The sequence below is a fragment of the Ammospiza nelsoni genome, chromosome 1, assembly GCF_027579445.1.
Source record: "Ammospiza nelsoni isolate bAmmNel1 chromosome 1, bAmmNel1.pri, whole genome shotgun sequence".
In the NCBI taxonomy this organism is placed as follows: Eukaryota; Metazoa; Chordata; class Aves; order Passeriformes; family Passerellidae; genus Ammospiza; species Ammospiza nelsoni.
Genome location: NC_080633.1, coordinates 142,366,981 through 142,373,097, shown reverse-complemented (window position 1 = coordinate 142,373,097; position 6,117 = coordinate 142,366,981).

Below are 6,117 nucleotides of genomic sequence, written 5' to 3'. Positions count from 1 at the left end.
CTAGATATAAATTGACTTCTTTGTGTTTGCATATGCGGAGGAATCTTCTGTCATTGTTTCTTCTGGATAGATTTTCTGTCTTTCTCTCATTCTGAAGATTATCCCTGCTCTTTCCTAAATTCAATGAATGTCATGTCATGCCATTACAGTCCTGCCAAGAGAAAATAAATAGTAATTTCTTCTCAGCTCATTATCACAGCTCTTTAAACAACCTGAGGGCTGTGAATTAATGATTTAAGTCAGGCCCTGATTAAAGTCCTGCTGTCAACAGGGAAGGCCAGAGTGATTTCCCTATCTGTGAGTTGCCCTCTCAGCAGTCCTAAATTATCCCATGAAGGAGAGAGACTTGCAGTCCCCACCAGCACCACATCCTGGGATATGGTGCAGGAGCATCACAGGGGAAGAGGAGGGTCTTTCCTGAGGTGAATGTCAGGCAGGAAATGGTGTTCCCAAAGAGGAAGACATTGAGCATGGTCTTCATCCTGGGATATTTCCTGGTTTGATCTCATGGCTCACCTTGCTTTGAGCAGGAGCTTGAATTAGACACCACTGGAGTTCCCCTCCTCCCTGAATTACCCTAAGATCTTATCATCATATGAGAGAAGATGTACATGAAAAAAACTATAACAGAACCTGATGACTAAGAAGAAGAGAGTGAAGAATTTAGGTCAAGGAGATGGATTCATGAGTGTTTCTCTTTGTCTGGCCCCTTCTGCCTCTGAAGTGCTCCACCACTCTGCATGATGAAGGGTCGTTCAGGCCCTCTGAGGTGTGATGACTGCTGCCATCCTATTCCCATTGAAAACAGCATTTCTGAAGCACTAGACCTGTTTCTCCCCTCTTGGATCAATGTCACAGCAGCAACACCTGGCCACCCAGTTATAAGATGGGGCAGTATAAATGAGAGATGGGAGAGATGTGTGGCTGTTGAGAACAATGATTGGTGTCTCACACAGGTGTAATAGGATGTTGTGGCATTTTAAAGGCCTGATCTTTCTTTGGGAACATTTATAGCTACCTAAAAATATTGGGGCAGATCCTGAATGCCTGAATGTCTTCATTACAGGGATTTTAATGTTCAGACCCAGCAAGAACAGAGCAATGTAGGATCCAAGTATCTTCTTGTTGCTGTTGCCATGGGTCTGTAACCAGAGACCATAGAAAAGATAGATGAAGATACTTTGGTGTCCAATGATAGGGTGATATTTTATCCTCCAGAACACTGTATGCTCACACCAAGATAAGGTACCCATTCTCAAATGATGTAGTTTGAAGAAAAAGCCAGTGGGTGTCTGAAATACACATGAAGTAGCTGGATTTGTTTTAAAATATTCCAACAAAAGTGCCCAAAACTGTATGAGTGGTTTCTGTGAAACCTCTAGAAGCTCAGCACTCTTTAAACCAGCTACGTCCTTATTTAATGTGAAGCACATAACTTTGGCAGCCAAATTTATTTTTGCCTGAAGACTGTTTTAATTAACACTAGTAGGTCATTCTGACTAAAGAAGAGTGCAATTGCTTTCATCTTAATCTTTCACTCTTTAATTAGAGATTGGCCTGAAAGCAAGCCAGGAGCCCACACATCTTCACACCCACATACACTGGGCCAAAGTCATTACTGAATTACATGCTGTATCTCTCTATCTGTACACAATGCAAACAGTGACTCTTGGGAAGTTGCTCTGTGACTCCAATGCTGTAAAACTTGTCCCCATGCCTTTATTAGTTAGGTCAGGGGCTCAAGACCAGTATCTATAGATGAACCCTGTTGCCCTTGCCTGCAAAATCAGAACCAAGCCCAGATTCTTCAAATAAGCCTTAATTCAGCATTAAGTATCATATCAATGTGAATGAAAGCTGTGGCAATAGGACTCAGGGAAAACATGTTTGCAGAGCAGCTAAATAGAAAATTAATAACATAATAGTTACAAAATAATGAGAGAGAAAGACCATAAGGATATCTGGACTTAAAAGAATAGGAAGGAGGTCAGATAGCTGGCAAGTAGCAGCAGCAGAAGAAAGTTAGCAGATTTTTCTGTGGGCAAGAGACAGCATTCACTAATTGCAGCAAAAGAAATTCCTATCAGACATATGGAAGCAGGTTGTCCAGGGAGGTTGTGAAATTTGCATCCTTCAAGATTTCAAAAGTTCAGCTGAACAAGTCCCTGAGATGTTCTCCCAGCCTAGGCTGAGCTGTCACCCCAACCAGCCACCACTGCTGCTTGAGGCATCTTCCCATCCTCTCCATGGCATCTGATTAATTATGATCCTTGTAATTGTCTCTTTATACAATTAGAACTGTTAATCCTGCATTTTATTCCCTCTTCCAGTTTTATTAAGACCATAATAAGAAATATTTTTTCTTGTCCCCTGTCAGTTTAGACTGAAAATTTGGGCAAAGGGATGATCTGTCTCTTGATTACTGTGGGGGCTGGTGGTCATTGAGATCCTGCACATAACACTGAATAAGCTCAGTGAAGTCTCTGTCTTGAGCAATCCTTTTTCTTTATCCATATTTGTTCATTTTCACCTGAATTGTAATAGGATCAGTATATGAGTTTTAAAGTTGTCTGACATCACCAGTCTCTGTGCACCTGTCTGCTGGCTGGTCAGATTACAGCTTTTTTTCCACTCTGTTGCTCAGTGCATGACATTTCATCATCCTATTGCATTAAAGCATAAGAAGAGCTGCTCTGGGTCAGATCAAAGGTTCAATCACCACAATTCCAAAACTGAATGATGCCAAACACTTAAGGAGAAAGAGCAGAAGGAGCAGGATGAGTATATAGTGTTACAACAGCATGTTTGTTCTCTGGTAGATGTTTCTATTTTCTAGAAATTGGCCACAGATGGAGTTTGTACAGCAGCAATTACAGAGGGTCACAGTTTTTAATACCCCCAATAGCTCCAGCCCATCAAGGGCTATGGGGCACCTGCAGCATCACATCTCAAGGTGCTGTTGGGTCACACACCCTGTCAATGAGGCCACTTTCCCATTTGTGTTCAGACAGGACCATTATCTGTGCAAGATCTCACTCTCATGGTAATGCACTAATTTTGTCTTCCCAAAAGAAAGACCACTCAGGTCTGGTTCAGTCAATAACATACCTCCCTAGAAAACTTGCCTCAAGAGCTCATTTAGAAACTGATTTTATCTGACAATTTAGACTGTCCCACAGCAGACACAGCTATACCCTCTCAGCAGGGCTCATAACCCACCTCCCGTCCCTCCTCCATAAAGTGGGGGGCATACAGGACATATTGTCTTTGGCATGAAAAGTGATTTCTAGTGTATTTATAAATAAAACCCTAACTAAGCAGTGCTTATGTGCCCACTTGTTGCAGATATGAAGCCATAATCTCTGGGGAACAAACTGAAGAGAGTTGTAAGGCAGGCAGCAGGAGCTTTATTGCTCAGAAGCCCTGGCTCTAAATTGGCAGGGACCTGTGTGGGGATGCAGTAAGGAGCATCACCACCCTCCCCGAAGCAATGAGCTATTCAAACAGCACACTCTGTACTCTGGGCGAGCAGGAGTTTGCGTAACTGCCCAAAGCCATCGAGCCTGGGATCTTATAAATAAATGTCACATTTATCAATGTCTGAAGCACAAGAACATCCTACCTAGCCTTCCCCAACCCCATAAACCTATGTCATTAATGAAGTCAGACACCATTATTTTTTTCTTAAAGGGTTAAGAGAGTAATCCACAGCCACTGCCAGGAAGAGGCAGAACTAAACAGGCAGCAAGGAGTTGGAGCCAGAAGAGAGATATAAAGCTACATCAATCATCAGAATGGACTGCAACAAGAGCAAATGCATACAGAGCAAGAAAGAAAGCGAGAGGGTGTTTTGTTTGGGTAGCTAATGTTCCCTGGACAAGGAGAGAGAAAAAATTCTCCTTTGGGTTTTTAATGCCACTCTAAATATTTATAGCAAGATCATGTCCAGCGGGTGAGTTAGCGGCGGCAGGGAGTAGGGAGGGAGGGTACACTTTCACCAGCACCCCAACATCATTCTTGGGTCATTTCTTTACTTGAGAAGAGGGAAAAGGCTGTAGATTGCCATGTTTACCCTCAAAGTGACTCATCTGAAAGAGTCAAGTCCAGTGGCTCCTGCTCTTGCCCTCCCTCACCTCTTTGCAAACACGCACCCAGACCATGTGGGCAGCCTTCAAAAATCTACACCAGCCTGACTCCACCCTGCCTTTAACATAGGGCTGGGCCTTCAGGGGTTTCATTGCCTTCAGGCACTTCACCACGTCAGAAAGGCCATGTACAGCATGCCCATGATGCAAAGCCGCCGTTTTTAGAGCAAGAGGTTGCCCACATCCCTGTGATCTGCTGCACCATGGACACAGGGGCAGGAACACATGGAGGACTGCAAACACCAGCCTGGCACAGGAGCTGACATGAGGCTCCCAAGGATTTTTGCTCGTCTGCCTCGCTGTGACTAAATGCAGGCATGACTCACCCGTAAGCTTGAAAATATGAGAAGGACTTTTGCTTTAACCTTGTGTTTCCCTGTTGTAGGGATGCTTAGAAATTGCATTTTGGATTCAACCCCACCCTAGAACAAAGAGAGAAATCTCAGCAGAGATGAGGAGCCCAATCCAGTTGCCCAGGCAAGGGCAGCCAATTCTATTTCTCTTGATACACCCAGGAATTTTGTATAGAGCTGGGACACATCACACTTGACCTGCTGAAGACCCTGACAGGGCACCAGCTGGGGTTCTGGAGGATCCTCCCCTGGCACAAGGCATTTGAATGGTCCCAGCCCTGAAGATGGATTTAGGCTCATCATCATAGATGCCTACCATGGGAATGTTAAATATGGGCACCTACATGTGAGTGAGGCAGCTGAGCACCTGTGGACACCCAGCAGTGCCTGGAGAGCTGTTCCCCTGTCCAAGTACAGGTTGCACATAATGGTGACCTGAATTACTTGGCAGACTCAGTTGTACTGACTAGACCTCACTGCCTGCAAAAGGAGCTTAGCTCATCCATGTGCAGCCATCTGCAGTGAGGGACCCCATCAAGGTGTGTGACCTGGGGAGCCCTGTGCCACCCTGGGAATTGCCACTCTGGAATCTTGGTTTCCAGCTTGCTACTCACTGCAGCAACCTGCTCCCGTGCTCCCATCTGTAACACTGAGCTTCCTTGAGCCATCTGAATTCTTTGCTAGGGGTTTCAGAGAGCTGAAGTCCTTAGACAAAAGACCACAACCCGATGTTTTCTATATGAAATATCAAGGAGCATCATAGAGATAAAATGCTCCAAGAGTGAACTTCGCTTTCTGCTTGGTGAAGGTAGCTGGGCTACCAGCTTGGAGCAGCGCTGGATGCAGGGGTCCCAGTGCATCAGCATCTCCCACCACACTGCAACGGGCTGATGCTCCCCAGATCTCTCCACACGGTCCGTCCCACCGGAGTCCCTGGAAGCCCTTCCCTCTCTGCCTTTCCTCGTGGAACGCCGGTGACAGCGTGGTGCGAGGCATTGCAGACTGTTTACAGGCTTCTCCAGTTCCCAGGCACTTCAGGACAGCGCCCTGCCACTGTTTCCAAACGGACAGCCAGGACTTTTATAAGTGAACTTTCCTCTCCGTGTCTATTTATTATATGTAAACATTTGCCAGAAAAACACCACCCGGGCATGCTCAGAAGCAGCCAGGTCATTGCAAAAGGCAGCGGCGGCGTCACATGCGATAAGAGCGCGGAGCGCTGCGCGCTATTCTTAGCGCAGGAATGTACACAATGCCCGCCGCTCCTGCGCGCCCGGCAGCGGCACAAACACGGCAGAAACCACCCTCTATGAATCACCTACCCACCGAAAGAAACCTCCCATGGGTTCGTAGGGTTTTGCCCAGGCTCTAGCTGTGGAAAAACTCAGCAGAGAATAAACGACAGAGAGTAAGTGCATGCAGTGAAGGACAGCAGAAGGTAAACGTTTCTACCCTTCGGTTCCACTGCAGGTTGAGCAGTTAAGCCATGACCGTAGATACTCATCATATTGTTCTGCCTGGCACTTAATTTAGTCATTGTGTGTCTGATTAACATAAAAAAACCACAGCTAAGCAGAGTTAATAAATAACTTTTAATGCAGATTCCCAGCCTCTAGGGT